Genomic DNA, 17880 nt, shown 5'->3' on the forward strand with positions numbered 1-17880 from the left:
CCAATCAATGCAGAGCTGGATGAACTAATCACAGCCATCGCATTGGTTCATCGAGCATTGATTGGTTCTCTAGTACTACTTAGCCAATCAGAGCCATCGCTTCTTGGAGGCGGGATTTATAAATCACGTAACCAGGAAGCGATCTTCTGTGGTAGCTGAGGACTGAAGGAAGCATGCTGGAGCTCCAGAGAGTAGCGGGAGGGACGTGGCCTGAGCCTGCTAGGTAATGTTATTTATTTTAATGTAATGCAGCTAGGGCTTATTTTTCAGGTAGGGCTTACATTTCAAGCCTCCTCAAAAATCCTGTAAAAGCAGGGGAGGGCTTATTTTGGTGATACCCTGTTTTCCTGAAAATAAAACATAAGAGAGAATAGTAGTACAGTCCTTGATGGGAGCAAGTTATAGGAAATAATGGAGGTAGCCCTGTGTGCATGATATGTAAGCCACATATGTAGTATACACCGTACAGGTCATTTCAAGGAATGCTCTTTCTACCCCTGGTGTGATGCATGACTGATGAGCAACGGCAATAGATGGACAAGCAGCAGGGTACCTCAAGGATGACATATTGAAGGGGTATTCTGCCAATTAATCTCTGCCAGTCCCTGTCACCTCTCACCTATCATTCCCATCCCTGCTGGCTGGACGGTCTACGTTCTGCCCCAGATGTGCTGACCAAGAGGTTCTGGACATCAAATCACATTTATTTGCTGGTTTTAACTTAATATAATAAAGGAGACGTCGGTTACAATTCTGCAGACTTGCTGCTTCTGCTATTCCACTCCACCAGCGTCTTCTGTTCACTCCAATAGTTGGATTATGCAATCTCAGCTAGGGAAAACTAACAACAACCTGGGCTGCAAAGAATTTAACCCTTAGGGCTCATGTCCACGGGCAAAATATGATTTAAGATCCGCAGCGGATCTCCCGCATGCGGATCCGCATCCCATAGGGATGCATTGACCACCCGCGGGTAGATAAATACCCGCGGATGGTCAATAAAAGGCATTTAAAAAAAAATGGAGCATGAAAAAATCTGGACCATGCTCCATTTTCATGCGGGTCTCCCGCGGGGACGGCTCCCGCGGGCTTCTATTGAAGCCTATGGAAGCCGTCCGGATCCGCGGGAGACCTAAAATAGGAATTTAAAGCATTTACTCACCCGCAGCGGGCCGCGAAGCTCTGCTCTTCCTCACGGCCGCATCTCCCTTGCTTCGGCTCGGCGGATGTGCCCGGCGCATGCGCGCGGCACGTCGACGACGTGCCGGCGATGTGCCGCCGGCGTCAGGAATTCATCCGCCGGCCGAAAATGAAGATCCGGCCGTGAGGAAGAGCAGAGCTTCGCCGCCCGCTACGGAAAGGTAAATGCTTTTAAATTGCTATTTTCAGCGCTCATGTCCGCGGGGCAGGAGGGACCCGCTGCAGATTCTCCATGTAGAATCTGCAGCGGATCTGATTTTCCCCGTGGACATGAGGCCTTACCAATCCAATTTGTATCCTGGTTTTCCTAAGGGGCTTACTCTTTTTCTGCTGTTATACAACAGCGCTATCTGCTGGCTAAAGCCAGTATTGCATGAGGGGACACGCTGGATAGGCTGGCAATATACATAGTAACATAGTAACATAGTATGTAAGGCCGAATGAAGACATTGTCCATCTAGTCCAGCCTGTCTATCCTACTGTGTTGATCCAGAGGAAGGCAAAAAACCCCAAGGCCAGAAGCCAATTAGCCCTTTTGGGGGAAAAATTCCTTCCCGACTCCCTAATGGCAATCAGACTGTTCCCTGGATCAACCCCTAATAGTTCCTACCTGCCTGTATACCAGGATTGATTGATACAGTAAGAGAACCCCGACGGACGTCGGAGCTGTACAGCCTTAAATCATAATGTCAGGCAGTGGATTGGAAAGGGTTAAAGGGCTTGTCCGGGGTTAGAAAAAATAGCAACTTTCTTCCACACACAGCGACCCATGATGGATTTTTGTTCATGCTCCCCCCCTCCCAAATCAATCAATAATCATTTGCTTCCCAAACATACAGAAGTGAAATGATGAGGATTTGCTCGTCTCATCACTCCTGTACACGGTTTAACCCCACAGATGCTGCAGTCATTGCGGACCATGGCACAAATGTAATGTTTTTACAGAAAAACATTTTTTTTAAAAAGTTTTTTCCTCCCTTACACAAGGCTTTAAATATTGAAAAAATAAAAAGAGCAAAAAATAACCTAAAACATAATTGGTATCACCACACCCATAACAACCCGTGCTATGAAATATCTATCCAGCATGGTAAGGCCTGATGGCCTGATGCACACGGCCGGATTTCTTTCGTGTGAAACGCGGCGGAAATCCGCAGCGTTTCACTGCAGCTATTAGCTCAATGTACATGCAGCATGTCCTATTTGCCGCGGGTATATGCGTGGACGGCTTCCATTGTAGTCAATGGAAGCCGCCCGTCACACTATACTTCCGCTGTAGAGAAAAAGAAAACCTTGGCAAAATAGCCGTTTTCTGATCATTTCGTTTCCCAAAAACAGGAATAAAAAAATGAATTAAAAAAAATAAATAAATAAATAAATAAAAATTGTGTATGCACATCAAAATGGTACCAATAAAAGTTTTCCCACAAAAAAAAACAGTCCTGAAACAGCTCTCTGTCTGTGGAACAATAAAATTGATCTGGTCTTTAAATGCGGCGCCGCACTTAGTCTTTTAGTATAAAAGCATTTATATGGTGCAAAAGCAGTAAAACCTCCACACACCTGGTCATACTGAGCCATAGAATAAAAGGCAACATAATAATTACACCACAGGTGAACGCCAGGAAAATAATCGCCAAAACAATTATGAAATGGCTTTTTTTCCATTGTCCCGCAGCAACCCCCCCCCCCCCAATACAATCCATAAAACTTACTTAATACATTATGTACCCAAAATTGGCTGTTATAAAACTAAAAACTCTCAAAATACAAGATGTCACAAATCTACAGTGATGAACATATAAAAGAGTTATGACGGTTGGAGTGCAAAAGGGGAAACGGTTCACTGTCCCTGAAGGCTAAAATCAGTTATGTCACTAAGGGGTTAAAAATGCACTTAAGACGACCGAGTTCTGCACCAAATATATTTGCATGAGACGTGAATTTAAAAGCTACAATAAAAAAAAGTGACATATTGGAGGCAAATCGCAGGAGCAGGAGTGCATGCAGAGGGAACGGCAGACCCGGCGGCTTCACGGCTTCTAGCTTACAGCATACTGAATCATTAATCCACTTACTTGCTCAGCCGCGAAACGCGTCGCATTGATCCGCTACCGGACCCTCTACCTGCTGCAGAAATGTAATCTTACTCTCAGCTAATGAAACCCAATGTGGGTCATCATAAAGGAGACCAAGGGCCGAGAAAACATCATCCACAGATGTGGAAGCGTTGGAATTTCTCAGAAGACTAAAGCCCCGCGGCTGCGGATCGCGCTGGGGACAAGGTGTCATCCCAATTTATTGAGATTCGTCTCCCTATTTTGGAGATTTGCATCTACACTATTTAAAAGCCATAACCTTTTTATCTTTCCATCAACATGGCCGTATGAGGGCTTGTCTTTTACGCGGCGAGCTGTATTTTATATTGGTGCCATTTTTGGGGTACATGCACATTTCATAACTTTCATTTATTTTTGGAGGACACATTAATTCTGCTTTTTTTTTTATTACAGCGTTAATCACGTTGCACAAATGATACATTTTTTCCTTTCCCTTTGTATGGGTAAATCCTTTACATGCCGCAATCAACATTCACTGCAGCATGTAAGAGGTTAACAGCAGGCATCCGTGTTGTCACAGATCCTCGCTGTTGCAGCAGGCGGCTGGTTGTCAGGCACAGCTGGCTTCTCACCCAGCGCCTACACTTATGCCCAGCTTAGCTCTGACCACCGCAGCAGCAGATGACATACCTGGTGAAGGCTGAGTTACCCTCTGTTGCTGTATGCATCGTTTAATGTCCTCCACTTCCAGGGATAAAGCTTGCAGCTGGTTCGCCCAGGCCTCGGCGGGATCCATACCAGAACATGCGGGTTTACTGGAGGATTTCACCGGTTATAATGTCACGTCCACCAAGGATATCACACAGACCACCGGGGTTAGAACGGGAGATGGAAAATACACCAGAGCCACTGACATGAAAGGGAGAATGAATCTGATCTGAAAAGGGCTGCACCTGCCTAATAAGCATAGTATCCGCCCCGAAAAAGGCGACCCAGTGACAGGAACCTGGGGTTTCTTTAGCTGGAATAAGGGAGGAAGATAAATCCCAGGAAGAGATCCAGAAAAACACGGTACATCAGACAGGACTCACACAGAAGAAATGGAGAAAACAACACGAAGTGACACAAAGCAAACATCTGTACAAACACTGACAGGTCTCTCTGAGCAAAACCACCGAATCACAAGACCAGGATACAAGAAGCACAAGCAGCGCCTTCTGATCTGAGGAGCCCATTTAGAAAACCAAACAAAGTCAAAAAGGTGTTTTCCAGGCAGCGTCCGCTGTCACAGCCGGGATACACTGCAGCCGAAGCCGCTGCTGACTCCTGTGTAGTGGCGGCACTTGTAACTGCGCTGCGGCCGGAGCGGGAACCGCTGCTGACCCCTGTGAGGTGGCGGTGCTCATAACTGCATGGGCTTGATAAAGGAGGCTCCCTGTCCTCCAAAAAGCGTTACACTCCTACTTCGATTTGCACGCTAAATAAACGGTTTCATTCGACCTCTGCGGGTCGGGATTCATTACCTTCTTTGTGGTCTTGTACATTAGATGCGATGTGACGTTGCGCTCATGTCTGTAGTCGCCACGTGGCCCTTGTTTAATTGTCTTCCCATAACTTTCCAACGTCTATGTAATGGATCTGCATAAAATCCTGATGTCCTCCGCCTGATACTGTAGTTCAAGGACAGAGTTTAACCCTTCCACGGCCTGGGGTTTTGACAACCCCTTCATGCCCCAGGATGTATACTTGTCATGGGTGTGCAGGGTCTGTATAGAGCGGGATCAACAGCCAATTCTGCTCCATACACGGCAGCTGCCGCCTGTCTTTGACAGCTGACACCCACCCTCAACAGCTGCAATCGGCATGAACGCCGATCCCAGTGGTTAAAGGGATTGCCCAAGTTATAGTTTATCTGTAAAACCCCTTTAGCAAGCACTAAAACAACAAATAGTGATGTACCTGGTCCTGACGGCTCCTATCTGGTATCGAGGCCGACGAGGTGTCAGAAATGGGCTCATGGTTGCAGACTGCATGTGAGCCGGGACGGGCTTCTGTGTCCAGTCTGCAGTCTATAAGGCCTAGCGGTGAGGGTTATTCAGAGCATGATGGGGGCGTTTCAGAGTACAGGGGAGGACAATAGGAATTGTTTGGGGCACACTGGAGATCAATAGGGGGTTGTGTGAAGGACTGTGGGGGTTGTTATATGAGGACTGTTAGGATATTATGTGAGGACTTTTTTTTGTTATCTCTTGGGGCGGATATCAGGAAAATAACGCATGGGCCTTTTTTTCTTGCGGTAACCCTGTGTTACTTTGGGTATCCCGAATATCACACCGTTATGCTTTACTGGACTCAGAAATACTCCTTGTTTAGTGGTTCTTGAAAATGATGCAAATTTGGTTTAGGATCAGCCAAGGTGTCAACAACAATGGTTTACTGCAGTCTATTGCGGGACATTGGTTGTTACTTGCTCTTCAGGCTTTTACTATGTAGCACATTTCCACCTGACTGATTGTAATAGATCACCTAGAGACTCGTTTAATGAGTTCTCTGAAGTTTACAAGACTCCGCAGACTTTGCCCTTCTTATCAGCCGTTACTTGCAGATCACAAGATCATCGCACCAAGAGCGGATTGGGTTCTTTACTAAGTGAAGCGAAATATTGAAAAGGGAAAATAACCAACAGTTTCATCCAAGATCCTCCTAGAACAGGGGCGCTCAACTGGCGGATCCCCGACTGCCGCTGTCCAGAATGGGGGGGGGGGGATCAGCGTTTGCTTCAAGCTGCACAACCAAGCGGCCACATAGACTGAAAACTCACCCCAACATGGAGGACATGGGCAGCAGCGATCGGGCAGCACAAGGCGAGGGAGGAGCACCGGGTGCGGGCCATGTAGCAGCGAGGTTCACTGCCGGGGCAGAAGACTGGGGACACATGCACCAATTATAAATCATATTTAAAAGAATCAAATAAAAACAAATGTACATACGGGACACAGGCACTTCTATCAAAAAAGACAACATTTAAAGATATTCCTCATTTTTTGTCGTTTGTAATATAGTGTAGGGATTCAAGATGCGAGAAGCCTTGACGATCGGCTTGTGAGCTAAAGTTTTTGGCCAAAATCCCACTAATATTTCGCATTTATTACATAGTATTCACATGCAGCGCAGCTTTTAAACACCGGGGAAGCCCAGGGTGGCAGTGCCAATGTAGTCCACTTTTTGAGGTGCAGAGCAACCCGTCGAACTATTATGGCGTTATTAATAGGTTACTGGTCTGCATGGTGAACTACATGTATCAGAAGGTCTACCACTTTGTATCCACTCTGTGTGGGAGTATATACCAGGCAGCCACCCCCCCTCTATATTAACCCCTTAGTGACGGGGCTATCGTAAAACTATGTCCTTCTGTTGCAGGACGTGTATGGAGGGAGGTAGCGCCGCTATCTCCCTCTATACAGCGCAGGCGTCAGCTGTTTATTACAGCTGACACTCGCGGACAATAGCTGCGCTTGGCCGTTCAGCCGACCGCAGCTATTAACCCTTTAAATGTCGCTGTCAGTTCTGACAGCAGCATTTAAATCCCCCGAACGCTGTTCGGGGGTCCCGCACGGCCCCCCTGCGGTGAGATCGGGGGAGCCGTGCAGGCGTCATGGCAGCCGGGGGCCTAATGAATGGCCCCAGGGCTGCCTTAACAGACTGCCTATCAAGCCATCCATACAGGGTGGTTTGATAAACTGCCTGTCAAAAAGCAGTATGACGTAATGCTATAGCATTACGTCATACTGCAGGAGCGATCAAAGCATCGCATGTTAAAGTCCCCTAGGGGGACTTCAAATTAAAGTTAAAAAAAATTATAAAAAAATCAATAAAGTTTTTTTAATTGTTAAAAAAAAAAAAAAAAGATATAAAAGTTTAAAATCACCCCCCTTTTGCCATATCTATTAGTAAAAGTCCGATCTATCAAAGTAGCGCATTATTTTTCCTGCACGGTGAACGTCGCCTGAAAAAAAAAAAATAAAGAACGCCAGAAATACACTTGTTTAGTTACCCTGTCTCCCAGAAAAAATGCAATAAAAAGCGATCAAAAAGTCGTATATATTCTAAATTGATACTAACGGAAACTACAGGACATCCCGCAAAAAATGAGCCCCGCTCAACTACGTCGACGGAAAAATAAAAAAGTTATTGTGCGCACAAAATGACCGCAGAAAATAATTGAAAAAAATTAAATATCTTAAAAATAAAATACAAGTACTACAGCAAAAACAATACTATATAAGTTTGGTATCGTAGTAATCGTACTGACCCGTAGAATAAAAATATCAGGTCGTTTTTGTTGCAGTTTGTGCGCCGTAGAAACAGGACGCACCGAAAGATGGTGGGATGTCGGTTTTTTTCCATTTCTCTCCGCTAAGAATTTTTTAAAAGTTTTTCAGTACATTATATGGTACAATAAATAGCGCCATTGAAAAATACAACTCGTCCCGCAAAAAACAAGCCCTCATACAGCGACGGCGACGGATAAATAAAGGGGTTACGATTTTTTAAAAGGGAGTAGGAAAAAACAAAAATGGAAATAAAACAAAAAAGCTCCGTCACTAAGGGGTTAAGAGGCTGTGTGAGTGGCGGTCTCATCGGGGGTCCTCCACAGGGGTGATCAGCTTCCTCATTTAGCAGTTGAGCTGCCTGCATGCTGCGGGGATGCATCTATCTGCCCCGTGTATCAGTAAGTATCCGGCCGTTCTCAGTGATCTTAGATTTCCCCTTCGGTGATCCTAATATACACAAGTCGCATCGGTCCACTTTTACCATCTAAATAAAGTACAATCTGTGCCAAAAAACAACGTTACTTAGATGTCTAAAACCTTTACAGACGCATTCTGTTATAGTGACACGCCAGATATCCGAAAATGTGGCCTGGTGATTAAAGGTACAAAACGCTTAGTTTTGGAGGGGGTTAAAGAAAAGCATATGCTGGAAAACCCCATTAGGGAATGTTCACACGTAGCTGAAATCTACACCATTGGTGCGGATTTGGACTCCAAATCAGCATAGTATCTGCAGCTGATAACAGAGGATACCACGCTCCCCCTCACCTCCGAAGTCTTCATGCAGTTATCACTCCCCGGGCGCCGCTGGTCGGGTGATGTGGCAGTGGCATCCCTTGACCAGCAGCGCTGCGCTCACTGCCGGCGGCCGCAGGATGTGGTGACTTTGGAGGTCGGGGCAGCGCTGTGGCTGTTCAGCTCAGCTGTGGAAACACCACTGATTTCTGTCATATTCCGCAGCGATGTTGTGGATTTTAACTCTGTGCCTTTTGCAGAAATGCTAAATATTTTGCCGTTCCTCTATGTGTAACGTACCTTTAACAAGACCCCATGATTACTTTACGGTTGTAGCTTGGACCCTCCGCTGACAGCAGGCTGGGAAAAGTGGACCTTTGCTAAAAGCCGCTGAATAGACCGAACCCCCGGAACATATCCCCACCCTGAACAAGGGTGCCCTGCGCTCGGCAGAACATTAACAGGGTGAGTGTTAGGGAGTATATCATTTAGTTGTGACTTCGGAGGATTACTTACTACTCCAGACGGCCATCTTGGTTAGCGCCGCTCTGAGGAACACGCTTCACACGCGGAACCTCTTTAAAGTCTGGCACCTGCCGGTTTTATTAATCTTAGCAACAGTTCACAGCATTTCACAATGTACATTAACTGATATACAAAACATACCCTGGCCGCCTGGTCACTCACTACACATCAACCTTGTCCTTTCTATTCAGCCTGAAGCCATCACATTCCACATCAGTAACTTGGTCCATTTTCCCAGTCCTGGGCGTTAGCACAGAGGCGCCAGTCTTCCTTCTCAGATGGGTGGCTGAACCCCAGGAGCTCCCTGCTCCCCCTTAAGCCCCTCAGCCCCGGATTAACAGTAAGTATAAGTGGCATGCCCGCTCCTCTTGTAAAGGTTTGTCAGGCACCTCCAGACTACCAAGGAGACACCCTTTCTCTGCTGAATCACGGTTAGAGAGCCCTTGAGTGGCAACATCGGGCATTATTTCAGCGCCAGGTCTATTTTGTTTTTCAGTGGACGAGCCCTTTAAGACGCCGGATGTCACTATGTTTCTTGAACAGCACAATAAAAACTCAATTGATGAAAAAAGACACCTAACAGTAGATGTGAACGCACCTCATACGGTATCCTTCACAAAGCAGCCACACAATATCATTTACCCATAAGACCATGCGGTCTTTAGTAGTTCATTTGCACGGCTCTTCGGTTCTATTAAAGGGGTTTTCTGATCCAAAAATAGTACGTTAAACAACGCTTTGTGCACCACCTTGCCCATCCATAAAGGAAACCGCAGACCGGTAAATTAATACTGCGTGTTCCCTCCGTTCGCAGTCGCCCTCTTTGTTTACGTGATTTCTGGTCATGGCCGTGTACGCTTCCTCTCCTGATCCAGACCGGCGGCCTCTTGCTCCAGCTCGCCTTAGAGCCGCCACGGTACTAGTATCCGCCTGTCCGGCTCGCCGCCCCAAAGCTTCTTCATTCCGACCGTTTTCTGATTCGCTAATGTGGTGCAAGTATTTTAACACAAGATTCTGAAGATGGAGTGAAGAAATGTTCGCTCCTCAGTTGGCGCTCAGCCAGTATTAGCAAACCGTCCGGATTTTGCTGCGTATTTGCCGTCCACAGGATAGGAGATAACTTGCTCATTGGTGAGGGTCTCACTGCTGAGACCCCCCTGATCTCAAGAATGTTCCTGTCACTGAGGGGGTCACTATTACCCCCGCAGTGACGTGAAGGGAGCGTTGGCTGAGAAAGCTGATAGAAATACTCGAGCGGGTGCCACCCGGCTATCTCCGCGGTCCCACTGAAAGTGAGCGCAAGTACAACCAGCACTTCATCCTCCTGCCTGCGAGGGGTGCAGTAATCCCACAGTGAGGAAGACAGTGGATATGGGACCCCATTCTTGAGATCAGTGGGGGTCTCAGCGGTGAAACCCCCACCGATCAGCAAGTTATCCCAAATCGGTGGAGATCCTGTGGATGGGGGATAACTTGAAATTCTGGTACGGCCCTTTTGAAGCTCTCCTGACTGCGTGAAAGGTTTCACTTTGCACCTATAGCGGACCTGGGACATAAAGGCAACTGCATACTCTATGTATGGCTTGTTCTATCGTACGAGAAGTTGTAGAAGACCTGTCCACTGTCCATCACAGTAATGCTTGCAATCCCCATGAAAATCAATTCTGAGCATCTTTTCTCAGACCTCTGTTACTCCTCCTGGAAATGTAGGAATACATTAAAAAGTGGGCGTTACCATTCTCCTTACTGACAGGGCGTGTCTCGGCACTGTCAGCATTAACTGGGGAATGCCAGACTGTAAGTACACCGTAAACAGCAACACCCCGCAGTCAATCTAGTCATACATTCCCAGGAGGAGTAATATAGGAACAGCAGAATTCAGAGTTTCAAAATAGGATGTTCCAATTTTTTATTGGGAATGCAAGTATTTACTAAAGCAGAGATGAGAAACACATTCCAACCACAGGAACACAAATACCAGCATGGAAATACACGTTTCTGGTGCTAAGGTCTGCAAACACTGAGGAAGCAGTCACTGGTAGATGGACTGGGAGCAGCCGGCGGTCCGCTGCCCGAACCGTCATCATCATCAACCAGGAAGGAAATGGAAATGACACGGCTGCTTAGGAGAAGGACAGCAATGGCGCCTCTTATCACCTGAAAGGGATGCTGGCAATTAGAGGGTCAGGAGATAAAGAGGACATATAATAATAAAACTGCCGAAAACCACAGATGGAACCAGCTGACTGGTATCTAAGAGACAGCAGAGATTACCCGCTTAGTGACTAACAATATACGGGGGTCACTAATGGGCTGTAAACAGGGACATACATCTTGTTAAGGCGGTGGCTTGGCTGGGCCGATGTCATAAGCTTAGTAGACTGCACTACTGAAGTAATGCAGTGTACTATCCTAGGGACAAAAAAAAATGTATCAAAATAGTTCAATAAGAATTTAATTTAAAATAAAAAGCCAGTTAGAAAAAAAAAAAGCTTTTTAAATGGATAAAATACCAAAAACGAAATATTCTCCTTGCAAAAAACAAGCCCTCAGAGAGCTCTGCTGTCAGAGAAATAAAATGTTCTGGTTCCTAGAATACGGCGAGGCAGATTCAGTCGCTTTTCTTTAAAAACCTGTTTTGATTGCGCAAAAAGTAGTAAAAAAAAATCTCTATAAAAACTTGTATCGCAGTAATCGTGCTAATAAGACATTTATTGTAAACTCAGTGGCCCGGGTTAGTATTGCAGTGCCAACGCAGGCCACTGTAAAACATACGGCGCTGTCTGCTTCCTAGAAGTGGGACAACCCCTTTAACCTCTTAACGACAGGACGCCAGTTTACATCTTGTGCATGTGGGGTTTGTACGGACGGGTTTCATACAATGTGGACTGCCGGCTTACAGTTGACACCCACCGGTAACAGCTGCGATAAGCGTGTATGCTGATGGCTGTCAACCCTTTAAACGTCTGTCAGTTCTGACAGCGGCATTCAAATTCCCCGGTCAAAGTTCGGGGGTCCCAAACGGCAACCCCACGATTTAATCAGGAGGCCCTCTGAAGTAGTAAAACCTACAAGACCTGTAAACATGGCTGCTGACCCGCGGGGTGCAGGTACCATCATTGTTACCACGCCAAAACACCCGAAAAAGGTCGCAGTTATATTTTATTTTCATTTTCCCACTTAAAATGTCTAAAATACAAATAACGGTGCCATTGAAAAAATACAACACGTCCCACAAAAAAAGCCCTCATACTACCGTGAAGACAAAGTCATGACTCTAGAAAGGAAGGGATGAAAAAAAATTAAAAACCTGAAAAACAGCTGTCAGTTAAAGGGTTAAACCGTTTGCCCGCCCTGTAAATACGTCCATGTGACGTTCTGCGAACTGGATGTGAAGCGCCTTCATTGTCCTTTTACGATCATCATTGCTTAGAAACACCGGGCCCCATTTATCAAAACTGGCCTTGTTGCCCCTAGCAACCCATCGGAGAGCAGCTGTCGTTTTACCACAGCAGTATAAAAAGGGAGAGCTGCGCTGTGATGGGTTGCTAGAGGCAACAAGGGCAGTTTTTCTCATCAGGCAGTTCTGATAAATGAGGCCCAGCAGGTCTGTGACTTCCTTCAACGCTTTGCGCTTCTTGTTCCTATTTTTGCGCCCCGAGTACATTATATCCCAAAGTGTTGGAGTCGCTTCCTGCGTCCACAGATGCATTACAGAACAGATAAAGTTCCAGAAGTGGCATCCGGGGGAGGAGCACAAGTCCCGGTACGGACGAGGCTTTACAAGAACTACCAGCAGATGGCGCACCCCCCCCCCCCCCCACATCCAACGTCACGGTGGTTCATTATAATCATCAAATCTCCTGTTCATAGTTTTCGATGTCCTCCGTAAAGGTTTATTATGGTGTCAGCAAATAAAGAGTTAACATTACATAATGAACACCCGAATGAGGAAGCTGTTAATGGGGTATGCTGGGACTTTTTAAACTTTCTACTGCTGATTGTGGGATCCCCGCCGATGAGCTGGTCCCCAGTGCCGCTGTCACTAGGGACAGTGCAGAGAGAGCTGACCCTAACACCGCCCGCCAGGCTGGTTTTAGTCTGCAGAATTAAATGGCATTTTAAAAAAGTCTTAATTTACGACGCAGGGGGCTAAAAACTGTAAGTGTAAAAACTATAAGCTTCAATAAAACATTACATTTGAATAGCGAAATGAGTAAGAAGGGGGGGGGGGGGGAGCAACCAAAAACACATAACATAATCCACCGTTATTGTAGTTGGTAATCATGGCTAGTTAATGGCGGAAAGGTTAGTTGGTTGAGATGTTCTAGTATAGCCCCGGGGCTTCCAGCTAATCAATCCAGGGTTGCCAAATATTCATGAAATTGGCCAAAGAATCCGTTCTGATTGCATGAATTCTTTTGTATGGCATAATTAAAGATCTCCTATTAATGATTTCTGGGAAAGAACGATTAGTGGATTTCCATCTGGAGGCGATGTGGATTCTTGTGGCCATACAAACATACGGTATAAGGGTATATGGGCTCTGAACCCCAATATGTGGTGAGTGATCTCCTAAAGGATGACTGAAGGAGACTTGGGTGTTGGACCTACAAATGTGGTTTAGTAGGCTACTGACCTGTGTCCACAGCCTGTCCACTACTGGGCGGACCACCGGGTGTGGAGCATGCTCCCCCTGTTTCTTGGCAACCACGAAAACATAGCGGGGCTGTTGATGGGAACAGGCGGTGTGCCCTTTGTGGAACCAAGTACGTTCTATGTAGAATCTTAATTGAGGTTTCCATAAGGGAGACCTGATGGCTACTTGTAGAGATCGTTGTGCAGCCATGTTGCCACCTTTCTGGTGTCATCTCTATCCCCAAGTCCTCCTCCCATTTTCTCATTAGTGGGTTGGTTTAGCTTACTGTGAATATAAGAGAGCGCCCCTGCCTGGGAGGGGTTATTGGCACATAAATGTTAGAAAGGGGTAATTTAGGAGTGAGGAGGGCAGGGGTAAGGAGTGAATAAAATGAAACACTTGGTTGACCCGTAGGAACTCCTCTATGGGGGGGGGGGGGGGCTGAATACGGCAAAGAGTTGTTGTATTGTGTGAAGTTTATACTTATCGAAGAAATGACGTAATGTGGTTAGAGGATTTTGTCTCCACCATGTAAAACTGGAAAGGTCCATGCTCAGTGGGAACTGTGGGTTGGGGATCATAGGGAGCATTGGGGAGGTTTTAGAGGAGAGGCTAGACTTCTGGTACTTCTCCACAGCAGGAGACAGTAATATGACAGAGGACTCATCTGGAACAGTCCCGGGGGAGGGGCTCCGTGGACCAAGTTAGAAATGGTATAGAGTGGGACTTTGTGCGTCTTTTTTCCACTTCAACCCAAAGCGGGTTCCTTGTCCTACCTAGGCAGATTGCCCATTGGGCTAGTTGCGCCGATTTGTAATATTTGATTCGGTTGGGTACCAAGAGGCCTCCCACCCCCGATGGTAATACATTACCGGGTGTTTAATTCTGGCACGTTCGTTGGCCCAAATAAAATTTCAGTAGGAGACGGAAGTTCCACTTGTATAGGGAATGTATCGAGGTGGTCAAGTTAATACCCAGATATGTTATATAGTGTTTTCTGTACTGAAATTAAAAGCTATCTCCGAATCGTCAAGGTTTACCCCGAAGCCCAAGATGGCTGCCCAGGAGTCCAATATAAATATCAAATTTGGCAAAGACACATCAAGGGTTGTGATAGGGTCAGCAAGAGGTCATCCACGAAATGGATAACATTAAACTCTCCATCTCCCACCCCTACTCCCTTTATGTTTAGGTTGGTGCGGATGGCCTCAGCCAGGGCAAATAAAGCCGGGGACAGGGGGCATCCCTGTCTAGTCCCTCAACCAATTCGGGTGGGAGTCGCCCTTGTAGTGGGTAGTCTGAGAAGTGTGGTTCCAGGTTGGTTTTGCATTGAATTCAGTGGAAGCAGCACCTGCAACACCAACCCGGCCGCTGCGCTTTCTGCTACCTGAGCTGCCCTAGTGACAGCGGCACCAGGAATCAGCTGATAGGTGGAAATCTGAGCAGCGGACCCCCGACAATCAGCTATTGATCAATAGAAGAAAAAAGGACCCAGAATATTCTTTTCTCAATGGCTGCCAATAAAGGGGCATTTCCATCTCTGCAGCGACTGGATGGGAAAACCCGTCCCTCTGTTTCTGACCAGGAGTTGGAAACAACCGAGTGATTCAGCGCAGCGCCGTTAGCGCAGCACTTACTGAAGTCAATGAGAGCTACGGAAACAGGTAACTACAGCAGCGGTTGAAAAGCCAATAGTGCAATATCCCTTTGAGTCCGGCTTCACATGGGCGAGATTCCTGCGCAACATGTGTGTGTTGCGAGACGTACAAATTTCACAAATATGAACCCCATTCTTTTGAATGCGGTCATACACAAATCACAGCAGGACCTATCGTTGTATGCCCTCCTATCACCCATGCCACGTGCCGGGTGCATACGAGTGTGAGGTTTCCCATTGAAAACAATGGCAAATACTCCGCGATCCTCCACCGTGGCGGACGATCGCTACTTCCCCGAACTAATGCGAGACGGTTTTAATACAAAAAAGCCATGCATCCACATGGAAATCACATGTTGGAAAGCCTGATAACAGGCCGTGATTCATGGCCTGATATCGCACTCGCCCGTGTGGCGTTATCCTAAGGGTGGTTTCACACGGGCGAGAGTCAGTAAAAAGGCAGATCATGAAACCAATGATTTCCTTCCCATCTGTCATGTTTTCACTCATGCAATGTTGAGAAAACAAAAAAAAAAAATGGCAGCACGCTTTATCTTCCTGCGATGTGCGATTCTTTATCTCCCATGTTTCCCCATGGAGCCTTCTTTTTATCACATCGCAACAAACTTGCATTGCGGTGCGATTTTAACATTAGAAAGTCCTATTGACTGCGTTTTTTATCGCGGGCGGCAGCAATGTGATGTGAGATTATTTTTCAAAAAAACATTTCTGACGCCCAAAAATCACGGGAACAAAGACGCGATATTATCACGATCGCCTATGGGTGTGTTCACACGTTGAGGAAATGCGGTGCGAAACCCTCAGTGGAAACATTTCCTATCGAAGTGAATGGGATTAAAGCAAATCCTGCCCCCATGTACAGAAAAAAACATTTGATTTTCTGCTGTAATCGTACTGTAAGGCCGTCGCACACGGGCGAGAAAAAAAAAAAAAAAAAAAAAATCATCGCTGAGATTTGTGCGTTTTGAGAGACAGAAATCTCGCACAAATATAAGAAACTATTCTCTTGACTGGGGTCATACACCTGAGCGATGTCTTCCTGCAAGGCGCCGCGATGCAGGAAACAAATCACAGCACGTTCTATCTTCCTGCGTGATCTCACATCGCAGCGCCATTGTTTTCAATGGGAGAAACTCTGCGATCCCCTGCCACAGCCACGATAGCTGCGCCGGAGGATCCCTGCATTCCTGAAGTGATGCGAGGCGGTTTTCACATGAAGACACCTTGCATCCCTCTGGATTTCAAAGGGCGGGGGGGGAGCGCAATATGGGGGTGGGATTCACGGCCCGACATTGCACCCCCTATGTGAAGTTAGCCTGACTGTAACCTGTGGTTTTGCTGTATTTTCGCACGTGTGAACGCACCCCAAGTGTGTGAGCTCAGGAAAGCTCCCGACGTATAATGAAGCTGTGACAGATGCCCAGCGGTGGCACCCACTGAAAAAGGAAAAACCGATCAGTTAAAACCCAGCAATTATAGCCTATAGGTGACGGGCAGCAATCTTAGGCATGCATTTAACCTGTCGGATGTGTGCGGGGTTAGTATGGAGCTCGGGACCACAATCCATACAAGCAGACCTTCGGCTATCTTTGACAACTGACACCCAGCAGCAATCCCAGATAAATTGGATCATGACCGTTGACCATTTAGAACTCACTGCCAATACTGACAGTGGCATTTAAAGGGTCTGACAGAGCGAGGGGGTCCCTCTGACTACCAAATGAGATTAGATTGAGGGTTCATGGAAGCTTGCGGGTTTGTAAAGGCTCCCAGGGCTGCTGTGGATTTCTGTCTATTAAACCAGCTGCTCTCTCATTTACTACCAGTCCACCATCAGGGCTGCTGGGGTTTTCATCTCCCAGGCTACATAGAGCTCAATCACCGTTATGTACCAAAGAGAGAAAGTGGAAGTGTTAGTTCCACGATGCAACCTGACGATCACGTGACAGCCGGGAGCCCCCTGGCACAGTAAAGCTACAGGGTCCCAGCAGCCTGATCAGCTCTGCCAATAACTATTGCCACTACAGGGGGATGATTTCCCCTGTAACTGGGGCTCCTATGGATGCGGCTCCTATGGATGCCCCAGCTACAGTGGAAAAGCATGAAATGAAAAAACAAGAAAAGAAAAAAAAAGACAAATGTAAATATTCCCGGAAGGTCTTATATGACGTCATGGGAGACAAAGATGGTAAAAAAAAAAAAAAAGATACAAAAGTTAAAAAAAAAAAATTACAAAATAAAATTATATATATAAGAAAATGCCCGACCACCGACGCCGTTTCCATACGCACCCTGTAATCCCAAACCATACAAGTTATACATCAAAATGTCCAAAACAAAATAAGGGACCCGCTCCTGCACTTAATTTTAGTGTAAATATACTAATTTTAAATATAAACAACTATAAATTTAAATATATATATATATATAATTTTTTAGCTTTATTTTCCTAAATAGGTTAAAAAAAAAAAGAAAAAAAAAACGGAAAAAAGGTCAGTGAAAAAAAAGATTGAAAAAAACAGACCTATATGTATGTCACAGGGCAGGGGGGGGGGGGGGAATGCTGCAAAAATAATTTGGGTAGCTGAAGAAAAAAAAATGGGCAGTAAAATCACCAGATGGGTAAAATCCCTGAAGGAGCAGACACTTTTTAAGATCACAACACCCTAGTCCTTAAGGGGTTAACACAAAGCTGAGCGCTCCAGACTG

The 17880-nt window shown here is 46.2% G+C and overlaps 1 protein-coding gene across 4 annotated transcripts in view; it reads right to left on the bottom strand.

Annotated features, from left to right (window-relative positions):
* The window catches only part of NLRX1 (NLR family member X1), a 47555-nt gene that overhangs the window by 14580 nt on the left and 15095 nt on the right, over positions 1 to 17880 (bottom strand). The gene's annotated exons all lie outside the window — the stretch shown is intronic.

The sequence above is a fragment of the Eleutherodactylus coqui genome, chromosome 6 (assembly GCF_035609145.1).
Source record: "Eleutherodactylus coqui strain aEleCoq1 chromosome 6, aEleCoq1.hap1, whole genome shotgun sequence".
Lineage (NCBI taxonomy): Eukaryota > Metazoa > Chordata > Amphibia > Anura > Eleutherodactylidae > Eleutherodactylus > Eleutherodactylus coqui.